A 16,321-nucleotide genomic window follows, 5' to 3' on the forward strand; every position below is an offset into this window, starting at 1 on the left:
CCTTTTTACGGTTGGTGACCTAACACCCCCCGCCACACGCCCTTGCGGCGGCTTGCGGTGTATTATGTAGATGTAGATTATAGCAAAAACAAATTTGCAAGTTTCCACAAAACTTGTGGAAAAGTGCAATTTTTCTCTCATGATGACGAATTTCCACTACATCACGTCTAAATCTATAGAAGGTAAAGCCATTCTTTAAAAATTTTAAGTGGCGAGCGATAAGTAATTTCAATTTTTCTTGGCTTTAATGGAATATCGAAAATCTAATAGCTAGCTGAGTAAAATTAAAATAATGAGTCATATTATTTCACAGCGTGATCAAAAACTGTCAAAAGTACGTATTACATAGTTAATTGCACAACAGACTTCTAATATACAAAGAAATTTCGCTAAATTTCCATAATTTATTTCCCCTACGTTGCCTTTTGAGTACATATGGTAGAGGATGTGATTATATAAAAGGCTAAATCCACATAATGTAGAATTCATTATCAGCAAAGAGAAAAATATTTGATTGATTTACCATAAATATATTTATGAAAAGTTATTATATCACTTTAACATGAATTAACATAACTGTAAATGAGATTCTAATATTTTTTCTAGCTCTACTGGCCTCCAAATTCTGTAACCTAATGGTTTGTTATGCAAGAGTCTCAAGCTCAATTCCCCCTAAAAGTGCTCTTTACCAAGGGTATAACCCTACAGCAACTAAAATACGTGACCATTAAAAACTGGTTATTAACCTCACCAGCTCCCTATATTTTTATTTCCTTTGTTACCAACCAGCCGGCATTAAAGGTATACTTGAACATTTCGTTCACCAAAATTCTGGAATCACTCGGAAAATGAAATCCTAACATTTAAAAGTCTCAGATAAGCAATTTACTATTGATGAGGAATTCCCACGCACGAGCCTAGCGGTCATTGCATATAGTCATTTTTATGAACGACATAAAAATTGACACCCACCAGTCCAGAATGATAAAGCAAATAATAAGGTTCTAAAAATTCTAGCAATCACGGTAGTAAAATTTACACTGATTTACACAAATTTATCTACCGACATTATATGGAATGCATATCATGCAAGTTAAATTTAAATTCATCCATATTAATAATCAGCTAATTACCATAAAATACTCCATTTTCACAGCTGAGAAATAATTATATCTAACCCAATTGATATATTATTCGAGTAGGCACATGCCAATAGAAAAGCAATCCTATTACGAGGACATTGTTCTATATGTTAAGGTAGGGACATAAATCAATATTCACTTCCATGGACTAGAGCCCTAACGTGGAGGATGGTTTGATTCTTTGCAATTCAGCTTTAACCAGTTTCGATAGTATATTCCACCTGCAAGGAATAAAACCTTTAATTTAAGAACTTCGCTCGAACACATCTGATTCACCTCCTTCAACCAGAATTTACCTGGAACGTACTCGTGAGCACACAAGAAAGTGCTTGAAAAATATATTGCCAGTATTTTACCTGAAAAAAATTCATGGAATGTCGACATATGCATATCCCATTGATAAGGATCTAACGTGGTTGAAGAGCTTGCGCGTTTCCATCCAACGCTAATTGCCACTGCGAGGGTCACCTTCACCAAATATAAGTATCTATGTCCAGGACCCAGACCAAAGGTACTCCACATTGCTCCTCGGGGAGTTGGCCCAAAGACACCTCATTCCAATGAGGCCATTGGTAGCGCCGAAAAACCACCTAAATTATATTTCCCTTAGCAATATGGACGACAACGAATTCATAATGAATCCTGGCAACTACGGGATCCGGCCCACTTAAATGGGCATCGCGTCCGGCCAGAAGAGGAAAAGGACAACCACGATCGTCATCCCACGAACTCCTTGCACGACCGAGCTAGCTGTGGTGAATGAGTAGACTCAAAAGAGAATCGCTAAGTGAAAAAAAGGAAAACTCAGCAAAAGTGAATCGCAACTGACGAGATAAAAACTGCATCGAAGGAGGACCGGAACAAGATCAAAAAATATGATTTTTCGAAGTGCTTCGAGGATTGGGAAAAACGTTGGCACAAGTGTATAATATCTAAAGGGGATTACTTTGAAGGACACTAAATAGATATTCATAAATAAATAAATAATTTTTGAAAAACACAAAAGTTGTGATACTTTTTTAACACACCTCGAATTGAGAGAGACATGAGAGACTGTTTTGGAACAAGGTCGTCAAACAAGTAGGAACATACGTGCGAAGAACATAAGTATTAGAAAAAGAAGCTTTAACAAAAAGGTAGAACATTATGACAGGAACTTTGAGTAAGGATTTTAGGAATATATTAGTGCAGCATATTTTGAAGCAGTAGTTGTTACGGCGCGAAAATTTGGTCGTTAATGTGAGACTGCAGACTTTTGAGATATGAGTATGGAGAAGGCTGGAAAAAGTAAAATGGACCAAAATGATAAAAAAAGAATTATAAAGCATAGCTTGTGAGGAGAAAGGTTTTTAGGAGAGAATCAACGGAGGCAAAAAAAGTGAAATCAGAACATTTTGACTAACGACGGAATGTTGAAGGCTAAGATAAAAGGGAGAAGCAGATGAAGTAGGGGAGGTAAATCTTACTAATGATGGATGGAATGAAATAAAGTGCAAGGTATGTATAATGGAAGAAAAGTGTGCTGTAGCGGGGGATGTTTTTCCGTGCTGGGCCAAACTTAAAAAACTAACAGTATTAAGCTTAAGTCCATCCAAAATCAGTCATAAACTACAAGCAACAATTATAGCATTATTAAATTTATATGCATATGTATAACATTTACTTATATATATTTAAACATATAAATATTTAAGTCCCGCTCAAAGAATCTTTCTCTGCCTGAAATCTGCTCGATTCCACCTTCCGCACTAACCTAATATTTTTCCTTTATGTCTTTATATTTTTATCACGCGTCTCTATACCTATATCCATGTGTGTGTGTGTATGTGTATATATATATATATATATATATATATATATATATATACACACATACATACATACACACACACATATATATATATATATATACATACACACACACACATATATATATACATATATATACTCATATATATGTATAATATATGTATTTCCTTCAGGGGAAAATATGATCGAAAACGGTAACAAGAAGGTCCTGGGGTGTAATTCGAACTCATGAAAGAGTGAGGTGGAATAGAGAAGAGAAAAGAGGGAATGAAGGAAGATAGCGAGGTCGGGTGTAACATAGAGATCTTCCGAGAACGAAAATGATAAAAAAAAGCAAAGACAAAGTAAGAGAGAGAGAGAGAAGCAACGGAAGGGAGGTGGCAAAGGAATCACAGGAGAATGATGAGCGAAGGCCGGAGAGGGAGACGTGAAAAGAATCCAACCAATTCCCTCGTCTCCGCCCGGCGGAAAAATGGGAAAGCGCTGCTTTTTAAAGTGAATGAGGGAGAGAAATGTGCGGGGTTGTGACTGAACGATACGAGGGGGAGAGACAAGGCAGGAGAGAGAAAAGGAGATGAGTGCGGGGAGGTGAATATATATTGAGAGAGGGGGAATTTGGCGGGGGAGGGGGAAGGAAGTGAGGAGGAGGTTGATGGGAAGGATATTGTGAGGGGGTGGGTTGGGTGAGAGCTAGAGCTGAAGGTTGGGGCGCGGGCCTGGGGTGGATGTGTCTTGTAGTGCATCAACTGAATTTCGGAATGGGTTCCCTGCGACTCGGATGTCCTTATTGGATAATATTGTGCCCGAATTTCGACAGCTGAGCGATCCCGCTCCGCGAGGGCGTATTAATCACAGCGATCCACCGAAGACGGAAAACTTAATTTTCTTCAAATATGCAAATATTGATATTCCATCCTCACAACTCGTGGGAAATATAACCTATGAGAAATATATCCACGGTGCTAAATTTCCCAGCTTCATACTTGCGTTCTTCTTTTAAAGGTTTGTCAAAATTGACGCGGTTTCTACTAGGGTTGTTTCTTTTGTCTGTTATTTTGGTCGGTCTTTTATAGATATAATGACATCACCACATTTTTAAACCAATCTACGCGGTATTGAATTAAATTTACAGCACTCGACCCCTTGGTATAATTTATCCTGTAATGAGTGTCTTATGCTATACAGAAAAGAATTCAACCAATGCCGCCATTGCGTACTTTTGCAGAACAATAGGATATTTTACTGCAATTAAATTAATCGGAAATATGATAAAAGGGTTTCACTTATGGAACAATATGAAGGTGATGTAGTTCAAAGTTAAATGGCAAGTCAGTGCCTTAGCTGCATGCAAAACAAAAACCAGAAAATAAACAGAGGAGCAAAATTTGGATTGTAGGGAAACAAGAAAAATAATGCCCGAGCCAATTGATGACAGAAATATCAAAGGAACAATAAAATTCCCGGGCAGAAAGATTGATGCAAGAAAGCAACTTAGACTATTCCAAGCCGCCGGGCGGGTTTAAGACATTATTTTGTGGAAAATGTACGAAGCATTAGGACAGAAAAGTTTGCGTAACCTGAAGAGAACACTAATAATCGATACATGGGGAAAGGAAAACAAAATGTATTCCAGAGTATTAATATGAAGTATATATTCGCCCCAGTCGGAATCGTGGACTCCAAAGCTTCATCATCTGAAGCAAGAGTCCTTTGACAGTCAAATTTAGAAAAGAAATAAAAATTAATGATTTCCTGACCACCTAAAAGCTTAATTAGGAGATTAGATTCTTAGTCTTTAGTGTAAAATCATTGATGGATTCCTTTATCTAAATCATCGATTAACTAAACAGAGTCATTTCGAAGTTTCGGGTTTTAATCTGCTGTGAGGCGTAGTAATACCGAGATATATGCTTTTCCTACCACTTTATCATATACCTATTCACCCCGCTTGGCAAAAAATATTAATACCGGACTATTTCCGGTCCGGATTTACCGGACCGGACTACTAATCATGACTATTTAATCATGTAATTTCCCTTTCCTAGTGGGCAAAACATCAGAAATGCACTCGAGCCATCGAGCTGGGATGATGATCAATTGTGTGCCTATGATATTTCTAATGATCTAGACGACCGGTATTTTGAAGGCTAAAAAATGTCCTTTAAATCAACAAAGCTAAGAAGTCCAAAAGCTGATTGAGTAGCGACGTGAGAAATCAATTAATTTTTTGATGAATCTAAGGCGTAACATCGAAGACCGCCAAATAACCATTCATAGTTTTGTTTTACTGCTTCACACAACTCAAAATAATGCAACGCTGTATTTTTTCCGCCTCAGCATGCTGCGCATAAGCCAAAAGATTTATATTCCACATCGCAGGCGTTAAACCCGAATATTTGGTGACTCAATTTGACACCATTTGCTATGACTCGAATGTCACCGACGAAAAACACTCGTTCCGCGCCCTCTTTAGTCCCTTTAATTTATGATCTGAACAAATTAAAACTCCCATCATTTGAATGGTAGAATTATTTTTTTTAATCTACTGTTTTTCCTACATTTTAAATATTCTCTCCATTTGAACTTAAGCGTACCTGATCATATCCTGCATGGTGAGTCCCCTAATCAAATCCAGATTATGAGAATAGAGTTATTTTCTTATCTTAATTATCTATAAAATGGGATCACGTACTCACTACGGAGCACCTCCGACAAAGGGAAACATCGTAAATTCGATTTTCAGTTCTTTTCCAAATGCAATTAGGTGGCTGAGAACCGTAAAGAAGTTAATCATTGCGATTAATCCTTGAAGATATAATTGTAATTAATGAAGTTCAGGTGGCCATGTTCTTAAATAGCGGTGCTTACTTGAGCAAGTATTAGCTTATCTTGTCGCAAATAAGGCGTGGTGTAAATTCAGATATTGTATATTTTTTATCCCTACATTTTTCCCTCCACCCAAGCTGGTGTTTTCATCTCCACAATAGCAATCAACCCCCTTTGGGTGAGGAAAGGCTAAGTAAGAGAGAGAGGGCGCTCTGTTGCGATATTGCTCCCATGGGAAATCTCAACATCTCCTCCCGCCCTTCTCCGCCATACATAAACTCCCTCTCCCCACGATATCGAAAACGAGACGCTCCCACCATGGAGTATGCTGGACCTCTCATTCTTCCTTTCTCTTTCTCTCTCTCTTTAGCATGCAAAACCGATAAAATAAGTTCCTTTATAATTCAAAAACAATATTCCTCAAAAGCAGGTCATATAGATCCGACTACCGCGTAAAAACTCAATTACTGAGTCAGTGAAGTGAAATTTTTATTTCTTCTGGCCATGAAATCCGCTTGTGAAGTTTCGATTCCCTACTCGTTATAGCCCACGAAACAATATGGAATGATATAAACAAAAAAATTCTCTTTGTGTTCTATGCCGGTTTTTTTTGCAGGTCCAACCCGCGAAATTTACTTAAAAGGTGATGCATTGACCTTCAGCCAAGGCATTTTATGGTTTGATAAATCAGGTTTTATTAACCACTCCGGTGTTTTAAACACTACCTTCTTCTCAGTTTTTTTTAAATTTCAATTGTCTTTTCAATTGAGAAGTTTTCAACTCAAAGCTACGTCGTAGACAATGTTATTTTAGCCATCGTAATTTCTTTTCTTCTCAGAAATTGCGATATCTCGCTAGAGTAAAAACTAAAAAAGCAGACAGCATAGTAAACAGGAGTAGGCAAATGCCATATCACTACGCATATAGACGAAAACAATCCAGAGTTTAGAGCATACAATTGTTTCCAGCGTGAAAAAATGAGTAAAATTGTTCATGTATAACAATCGACTAAAACAAATGTAAATAAGGCAAAGATTACGAGATGTTCATTTAAGCTTAGGTAAGCGTTAGAATTATAGAGTGAATAAATTAGAACAGGTCAAACGGTTTACCCATCCTGGAAGTAATTTGGATCAAAACACTTAAGGGGCATCAGAAGAAATTGTATTTGAGAAAGGGGCTTTTACAATGAGGGCATTGATGACGGAGACGCTGGGTAAGGAATTTAGAAAAAACATTAGTGAAAACTGATATGGAGGGTGGTTTTGCCAGGTGCAGATACCTATAGCGATAAAAACTATTTAAATAAAAGATAGGGAAGTCTAACGGATGGAAAGGTTAACAAACCATAAATTATTAGGGGAGGAGATGGGATTTTTGAGAAAAATCCAATGAAGGCAGGAAAGGTGGATGCAAAGATTTTCACTGGTGATGGAACGTTGAAGAAATTGGTAGAAGAGAGGTAATTAAGCAAGGATAAGAAAAGTATACGCATTTTGAACGGATTGAAGGCAAACAGAATGTGCGCGATATTGAAGAAGGATTTCATTGTAGTTCAAAAATGACTACTTGTGTATTTTAAAGCGAAACTTAGAAATGTAGTGGTATGCATCCAAAACAAACATTACCCGGTAGACTCACTTAAAAAAAAGTAAAAATTAACGCATTAATTACAATTTCCTACTCTTAATCATTAATTCGTTTTCACATTATTGCTAATTTCCTTCAAACACGATGCACTTCAATATCCTATGTTTTCTTTTCTAACTCCCTCAATTTAAGGAGTTTTTTTAGCTTATCGTGTGAAGGCCAATAAGTCTAAATTATTATTCCAAGACACATGCATGACAAAAACATAATTTCAACTGCTTTCCTACCTCCCCTATTGTACGACCTGAAAAATTTCAGGAAGTTGCTTTTATAGCGAGTCCAATGCTAGGTCCCATGTCGACTAGAGAAGCCGATCGGGAACTTTCACCCTCCGTTTTCACACTACACTGCCACGCTGATTGACAAGCTCGGCACGGTGCCGCCGTGTGCCATTTACGCTACGTTGAAGCAATTTAAGGACGTGACAAGCCCTCTTGATGCACAATGTGCGGTGGGAAAGAGCTGGAGGGGCATAACGCCTGCTGAAGTGAGAGAATTCCTTCATGGTTCCACCAATTTTTATTTTATCGATGATATTTTCCCCGTAACGACAATCGCTACGGTACCATTATTCAAAAAGTGCTGATACAACTGATTTTGGTTGCTGAACTGAATCCTTCAATTCAATTTTAAAATCCAAATTCGGCAAATTAATGTAGCGGTACTAAGTACTAGTATAAGTAAAATATACGTAAACAAATACATGTGAGTGTGTGTGTATATATATACACACACACACTCACATGTATTTGTTTACGTATATTTCACTTATACTAGTACTTAGTACTGCTACATTAATTATATATGTATATATAGATATATCTATATATATATATTATTACATACACTTTGCATAATATGGATGAGTATATGACCATTAAGCATTAACCGCTCGAATTTTGCTTAAATTTTCCGCACCATTTGATACCAATACAATCTGAAAGCGCCAAAAAATATTTTGGGAATCAAAAATTACCGCATAAATTTAAACAACTCAGTATTCCATGAATATCTGAAAGAACTGCGCCCTTAATGAATATTTTTATTCCATGATTATCTGAAAGGTCATCTGCGGCCCTTATGTATACTTTTACCACCCTGCTACACGCCAATGTTGCTGTTTGAAGTACTGCGCCGTAAATGTTAGAAGCCCGGACGTTCGTTGCATTTTAACAATAATTATTTGTAGTATTGACTAGAAAGCTCAAAATAGTTTCAAGAATATCATTAGGCCAACTATATTCAACAAAATCCACTACGTACGATAAAACGCGGCTCTATCGCGTTAAGCACACGAACCTACTACGAGTATCTTATACCCCGTGAGACAATTTCCAATTATCCAAGTAAAACCCGCAAGCTGATGGTAGCATTTACAAAACAGAGCACAAGGTCTTGGATTCCTGAGAGGAAAACACGAGATGAAGTAATCGCATCCACGAGTCCCTCTTTGAGTGCAAACACAGAGTGGTACTTGATGGATCCCGTTTTCATTTTTTGAAAAAAGCATCTACTATCTCCCAGGTAGGTCAGTTCATACCTATCCATCACTTGAATCAAGTTATAGTTCTCAAATGAGCAGAACATTTGAATAAATCACGACGTGTGTGAAGAGTTTGTTTATATCCCTCCAAATTATAAAGCGATCATTTGGAGGGATATAAAAAAAAGAAATTACTTTGTGGCTCTTTCTATGGATCTCAAAAATATCAGCCTTGCAACAAAGAGTGGCTTCTGTTTTAAATGCTGAAGAAATTTCAGAGTAATGCATTTCTAGAAAAGATCTATCCATTAAAATTCTATCCGTATACTCGGCAAGCATAGACATTAATATAGAGGACCAAGTGAAATACTTTTGTTTCATGCTAACATCGGACTTAAAACAAAGAAATAGCTTAAGGAAAATCAGCCAAACTGATTAACTAAATATTTCTTCGAACAAATAGTGCGAAAATAAATGAAAAAAAGTGAAAGATAATGATGTTAACTTAACCGCACGAAATTTCTCATAAATTCTTGACACGTAAAATGGGAGACATCTTGGAAAATATGGTACACTGTGACGTAACAATGCAGCACGCCCATTTAAGAGTATTGCGGAATTTCAAATCTCGAGTTGATTGGCGCGCTTTTTCTGGATAAAATATTAAAACATAAGAATAATCCACGGCGTTTTACTTCCAGGAGAGCCAACTGTACCTAAGAAAAGACCATTTAAAATAAAATTCCTTGAGTCAACGTAACTATTCTATCAGCATTTTTAAAAGATGTCGAGAGATTCGACTCCGCCATGAGGAGGGTATTAAAGGAAAAATTATAATTACAATTTGATTAATATATTTTGATGATAAAATCAATATTTTCCTCCAATTTTCTTCCCATGCATTTTTAAAAGAATCTTCGGAATATCATGTGAATATCCTCGACCCATGGACTCATAACTGATCAGTTACTAGAATTTCAGCATTAATTAAATATTTTAAGCCCAACTATTAAGTGATATAATACCTCGGAACCGTCTTAACAGCGGTACATAAACTATACCCAAAAAAAAGAAGTGGGCTATGGAAAAGTTCCTCCTAAATAAATTCTGCAGTAGATCTTCTGCAGATTAAAAATATCTTATCCATTAAAAAAAAGCTGCGCCATTGAAACTTAAGTGAAAGAACACCAGCCCTCCTAGGTGGAGGCTAGAGCTTAAGGGTTTTCAAAGGAAAACAATCAAACTCTTTAAAAAGCCCAAAAGGACAAGTGACTATGGATTGAGATTGCTACACAGCAACCCAACGCAATCGTAAAACATCAATTAAACCCTTCAAAAGGAATTTTAAAGGAATTACTGCAATAGTTTTGAGGGAGTTTCAGAGACAGACACTCCAAAAAGCATTACCTAAGAATTCAGATTCAGCAGCGGAGTCTCTTTTTGTTCCACAAGGAAATCTTAAACAGAATGAGCTTTAGAAAGAAAACTTAGCCATGTGTTTTTTCTGTTCAAGATCTCGGAAAGAGAGCAAACGAATATATAAGGGATGGCCACATGAAAGAGTATTCCTTACATCCAAATCAGCGTACGTATAAGGAAAAAAAGTCGTGGAAACGGCCGTCCACCAACTGGTCAACAGATTAGAAGGTGTACTGGTACTGGAAGGTACTGGTCCAAGGACTGTACGGACTAAGAATACTTCTTGATATTAAAAGGGACCTTTAACAATACAATCTTCAATCAAAAATGACTTGCAGCACAAAGGTATGGAATTAAAGATAAAGAACATCTTTGGGTATGTTGTCGAGTGAGAGGTATGTTAGAAAAGATAACAGGTATAGCCACCCTTAGGGGCGATGAAGTGAAGGTGGTTGTGACAAGAGGCTGTGTCACAATGGTTCCAGCAAGGATAGTTGTGGTACCATTTACCAAAAAACGGACCTCATAAATATTAACCAAAAAGGCAAATAACTGAGGTTATCAACAACGGCTAGGGACCTGAGCTTCACGTGTCCTAGACTCAAAACGCGACTGGAGAGCGCATCAAGGTACAACGGTAAGGAAGGTATGCGCTACCTTGTAGATTGGTGGAAGAACGTTTGATAAAACCTGGAGGGTCAATGACTACATTAATCATGAATTAGTTACATATAGCAATAGTAAGAGAGTGTCTGCTTTACTATTACATAGTATGATGGAAGAGAATTTGTTAGAAATGCACCAGGAGTCAGATCGACCACGCACAGATAGTGGTATCTTTAGGTACCACGGTAGTCTGTAAGAACTACCCCAACCGGTAACTTTAAACCCTGTCGGCCAGTAACTGTAAACCCACTGTAAACCCTGCTGGCTCTGCACTGATCCTATGTGGAGGTGAACAGGCAATTCAGAGCAGCAGCTTTTCACCCGAAGTAAACAGGAGCATCGTATGACAAGGGAACATATCGGGATATATAAAGGCTGAGATTAGAAATTCATACCCCATCGTTGAGGTGAATGAAACATATGAAATTAAATACATTTTTAGGATTTTTTTACCTTTTTTCAAGGACATGGTGATACAGCAAGAGGACAAAAACCTTACAGCATAAGGACAACTACCACAATGCAAACTTTAAGTTGATTTCACGTAAGTTAAAGTCTCAGCTCAGAATAATTCTTGCATCAGGCCAAATTAAAGGCAAAATATGAAATGAACACTGACATCGACGTGAAGTTGTTGAAAATACACTTAAGTATTAGAGTAATTTTATTTTCAAGTTAACTTCTTTCTGGAGAGGTCTTAAGAAAACATTTCTCCTCATCATTGAATACGTTAGATACGATGATTTTTTTATTATGATCAAGTTTCTACACGAATCATACTCAAGTAGGTATGCGACATTGGTCTCCTCGGCGGACATGTCTGCGAAGCAAGGATTTAGGAATTGCATGACCTTAAACGAAGAAGAGAGCTGGAGGGACGAGAGTTAGACCAAGGACCTGGAAGCAGAAAGACTGAAATGGTATTTCCAAGAAGAAAGAAAGGCATTTGATGAGGGTTAAAAGGGTTAATGGCATGAAAAGAGAGACTTGTAATTGCAAGATTGTAAGGGAAGAGTGGAGAGTGGAATGCAGTGACGAGTAACGGGGAGAGGCGATGCTAGCAACTCGGAAAATGGGAAAATGGAAATATGGTTAGGATGGAGAGAGGGTGAAATGAGTGGCAAGGAGCTGGGGACAAGAGAAACGGCTGGGGGGGAGGGGAGAACTACATTGTTCTCGAGGACGTATATTTTGAAGGATTCATAATCCAGGTGTCGACAGGAACGAAGAGGTTTCACTTTACACCTCATCCCTCTTCAAGGAAAGAAATAAAAATCACACAATAGGTTGGAAAACATCTATTAATATACTAGCCGCTCGAGGAAAATAAATGTTACTTCTGATTCATTGCATGGAATGCATGCCTTCGTTTTATCAACGAACACAGCGAAAATAAATGGCGTGAAATTGAGGGACCCATTGTGACGATGGATATTATTGTATTCGTGCAAATGAAATTCAAAAAAATATAATGAACGCCATAGCATGAATGGCAATATATGCATGAATAAAACTGAGGAAAAAGAGCCAAATTTGGTCAACCTTGGCGCTTTTAAACAAAAGTTTACCATTCAAATCCTTCTTCAGACTCATAAATAGATAGATAGATAGATAGAGGTCTTTATTAAGGTTTTTATCAATTTATTCTATTATAAATAGGAGCACATAAGGCATTGCTCGTACACGTAAATTAATCTATTGGAATTCTGTAAACAATCGGAGAATAGGTTTTAAGCCTTATCAGTTATCCTTCACATCACATGATAAAGGTTCGAAGTTCCATGATGAATTAAATATTTCAAAATATGAAAGACTTTAAATTTCAAAAGGATCTGTATACGGGATCAACGACAAGGTTTAGAAGCATTTATATGAAGTTCTTTTCACACTCGCATCTCTTTGTGTTGTTAGAATTTTCAGGTGGAAAGGGAGTTGAAATGCTAATTGTGATAAAGCAAAACCAGGAGAAAGAAGTTATCTTGTGCTAAAAGAATAACGGAGCACCGAAAATAATTACAGCATTATGCATTCCAGGGTTCGAGTTAAAAATTTCCATCTCCCGAGCAGTTTCATAAGTTGCACAACTTGCCTTTTCTTTACACCCATCCATCATACAAAGTTTTCCTGGGAAGTCGGCGCATTCTCTCCAATTCCTTTCTCCTCACAGCCCTAATAAATATTTTTTTTACTAATGGAACGAAATAATGTTTCCTTTACGCCATATATGTGCCTACTCGAGTTATTTCAAGGTTCCAAAGGATGATATAAAGTCGTACCAGAATATCATGGAAAACAAAGTAAAATAATTCCAAGTGCCAAAATATAGCATGGAAAACTCAAAAAGTATTCAGACCGTGTAGTAGTTTTTTTTTGCTTACTGTTCCAGTCTAAGCGGCAATTTAAAATTCCACCCAAAAATCCGTTTCAGTCATTCAACATGATGATGAAGAAATTATGACCGCAAATAACAGTTTTATTTTCTGAATTGTGAAGATCACAAGGGAGTAAAGAGAGGTGCACAGCGTTACTATAATGTTCTATTTAAACAAGAAATACTTCAAAACTTACTTCGGAAAAACGTGAGTTCATTTAGGATTCGACATAAATATCTCGCGATCCACCAAAAAGGTGTGTGGCAGGCGGTTCAAGCACCGAGAGGAAAGGGTGAGTTTTATGGCAGGATATGGGAGAGGAAAGGAGAAGGGAAAAATATTTGTGAAAAGACTATCAAATATCGTGAAAATGTGTATACATACTGGAGGAAGACCCAATTCAAAACATGAGCTAATTTACCTAATTAACTAGTAACTTGTTATGCGAAAAATTGAATAAAAATGAACAAAAACCATTCATACGACAGGCCTCCGCAAAAAAAAGACAGGTCATGCAGAACTGAAAAATAAGAAAGGGAAACTCCACCATCACTTGGTCCACACCCACGTTGAACGTTCTCAATTTCCCGAATGAGGCATTTTTCTCTCTGATTCCATACACTGTATGTAAATATTAATTGGGGCATTACAAGAGCGTGATAACAACGTTCCTTGACCTAGGAGTCACTTCTACCGACAATGCGTCAAATAAATCCCAATTTTTTCTATGATTTCCCGCAGACTTTACGTATGTGGGTCCCCCAAGTTGTCTTTAGTTACAATAACCCCTATGTAATTTACCGCATCAACGACTACTAGATAAACTCCATCAGGTTTTTAAACAAAATTCATTGATCTTTTAAAGAAATTCACCACCGATCATTTGTAATGGTTTAATGACAATCCCCATTTACACCAAATGCAATCTAGATCCTTTGCTAGTATTAAACTATCCCCGTTCCCAAATATCTCCCGATAAACCACCATGTCATCCTCGAACATTCTAATCTTACTTTTCACTTCGCGGTTCAAATCGTTAACAAAAATCAAGAAAACTAACGGCCAGATCACACTTCCCTGAGGTACACCTGAGGTCACTCGAGCGCTGTCTGAACTAGCGCCGTCAAGGTCCACCCTCTGCTCCCTGCGAGCCTTCAACCCAATTTATTGCGCTCTTATTAATACGAGCAAACCTCAATTTATGAATTACTTAACCATGGGTTTAGAATTAGTAAACATTAGTTTACTTCCTCTAAAGAAAAGTCTTATATTTTAACTACTTTCTGAATTCATAAAAATATTCTTTCATGCCCTTGCTTACCCTAACTTACTATTACGAGTCGGAACAACGTTTCTCAGTGTTCTTTCTCAAATGGGCATTATGGTTTTCTGTTTTTCATTCATATGCAAAGCGTTTCTCCATTTAAGTGCTTTGTTGAATCCTCAATGAAACTCAATGATCTTCTATGGTTAGTGCTAATTAGTAAAGTAACTCTTGCGTATCCCTGAATTGTTTAGTATTTCATTTATTAATATCCTCCAATGTAGACATAAATGTCGTCATCTACATGTTTCATTAGCCTTTGAACGAAAATCGATGCAGCAGCGATTGCAGTCAAATTACGCCGTACTACAACCTCAAAAGCTTTTTACTAAGGGTTAAAACTGTTTGCTAGGAGCATATAACATCATCGCTTTGGGTAATTTTGCAAAATGATTGAAGTACACTCTATTCTTAATACCCCAGATCGTAGGTTTCGATGTGAACAGAACACCTTCAAAACAATTTAGGCACAGCTGCGCTCATAGGTAATTACATCATTAAAAAATGAAAGGTTGGTTAAGTTATGATTAAATGAAAAATCCTCAATTTTTATATTCGTGACAGATTTCTTTTACAGAAGAGCGGTGTATTTTTCCTATTCATCAAAGAGAACTTGCACATCTTTCCGACAGTAAACCTATTATGTTGATATTTTTTCTATATTTTATGATGTAGTATATGCTGCGGCACTGGAGTTTGTGGCATCTATTGGATATATTATGTTAAGAAATATCGTAATAGCTAAGGCCATTACTAATGAAGAACCCTAATAGGCATTTCAGTACATAGGTATATCCATAATTACTATCTCCAGGCTAGATACGAAAAGGGAACTTCTATAAGACTATCACAACGTGAAAACCTCTTCACGACTCTTTAAAATTTTCCCTCCTGAGATCATAATTACAAAGCGATTCGAAATATCGAGCAAAGCATATAATAAGGAAAAAAACAATTAATATGAGTTTGTAATTAAAAATATTCAGGTAAGCTGAATTAGAATTATACGCCCACTTATAATTCAAGTGTTCTTGCTGATCGACTGCATGGGATGATTTTTCTGCATTCTGATTAAATCTAAAACAATTATTTTTTTAGCTTAAACCTGACTTCCACATTGACATTTCCGCGTGTCCACTTAAAATCTTAGTTTGTGGTATTTATTACGGTCATAATAATGTTCATTCAACAGTGGAAGACCACAACAAAGCTTATGAAAGTCTAGCCATGGATCTACATACATCTATGCATGAATGGCTGTTACCTGAACATATTGCGGCAGTTTTCTGGATAGTGCGTAGTTATGGCATTCTTTGAGTTCGTATTATCTGTAAAACTTAGAGCTGGCAATTAACAAATCGTAACACTTGATTTAAAGCACAAAAATCCGTTGTACCAAGTAACTCCTAAAAATCCCTAAGTAAAACCTCTGCTTTGTAACATTTCCAGACTTAAAATCTGCATGGAAAACTATGGAGGAAAGTAAATAATTAGGTTTTTACATCTTTGGTTCCTGAACTCAAGACTTCACGCATCTCAGGGTTTGCGTGAGCTCTTTGACTTTTACCTTTTCAAACTAATCTTTTGCGTTTGATTATTGTCTTTTTGAGCAATAAACGGACCATCATCT

The sequence above is a fragment of the Hetaerina americana genome, unplaced genomic scaffold, assembly GCF_022747635.1.
Source record: "Hetaerina americana unplaced genomic scaffold, ioHetAmer1.1.p SCAF_4, whole genome shotgun sequence".
NCBI lineage: Eukaryota > Metazoa > Arthropoda > Insecta > Odonata > Calopterygidae > Hetaerina > Hetaerina americana.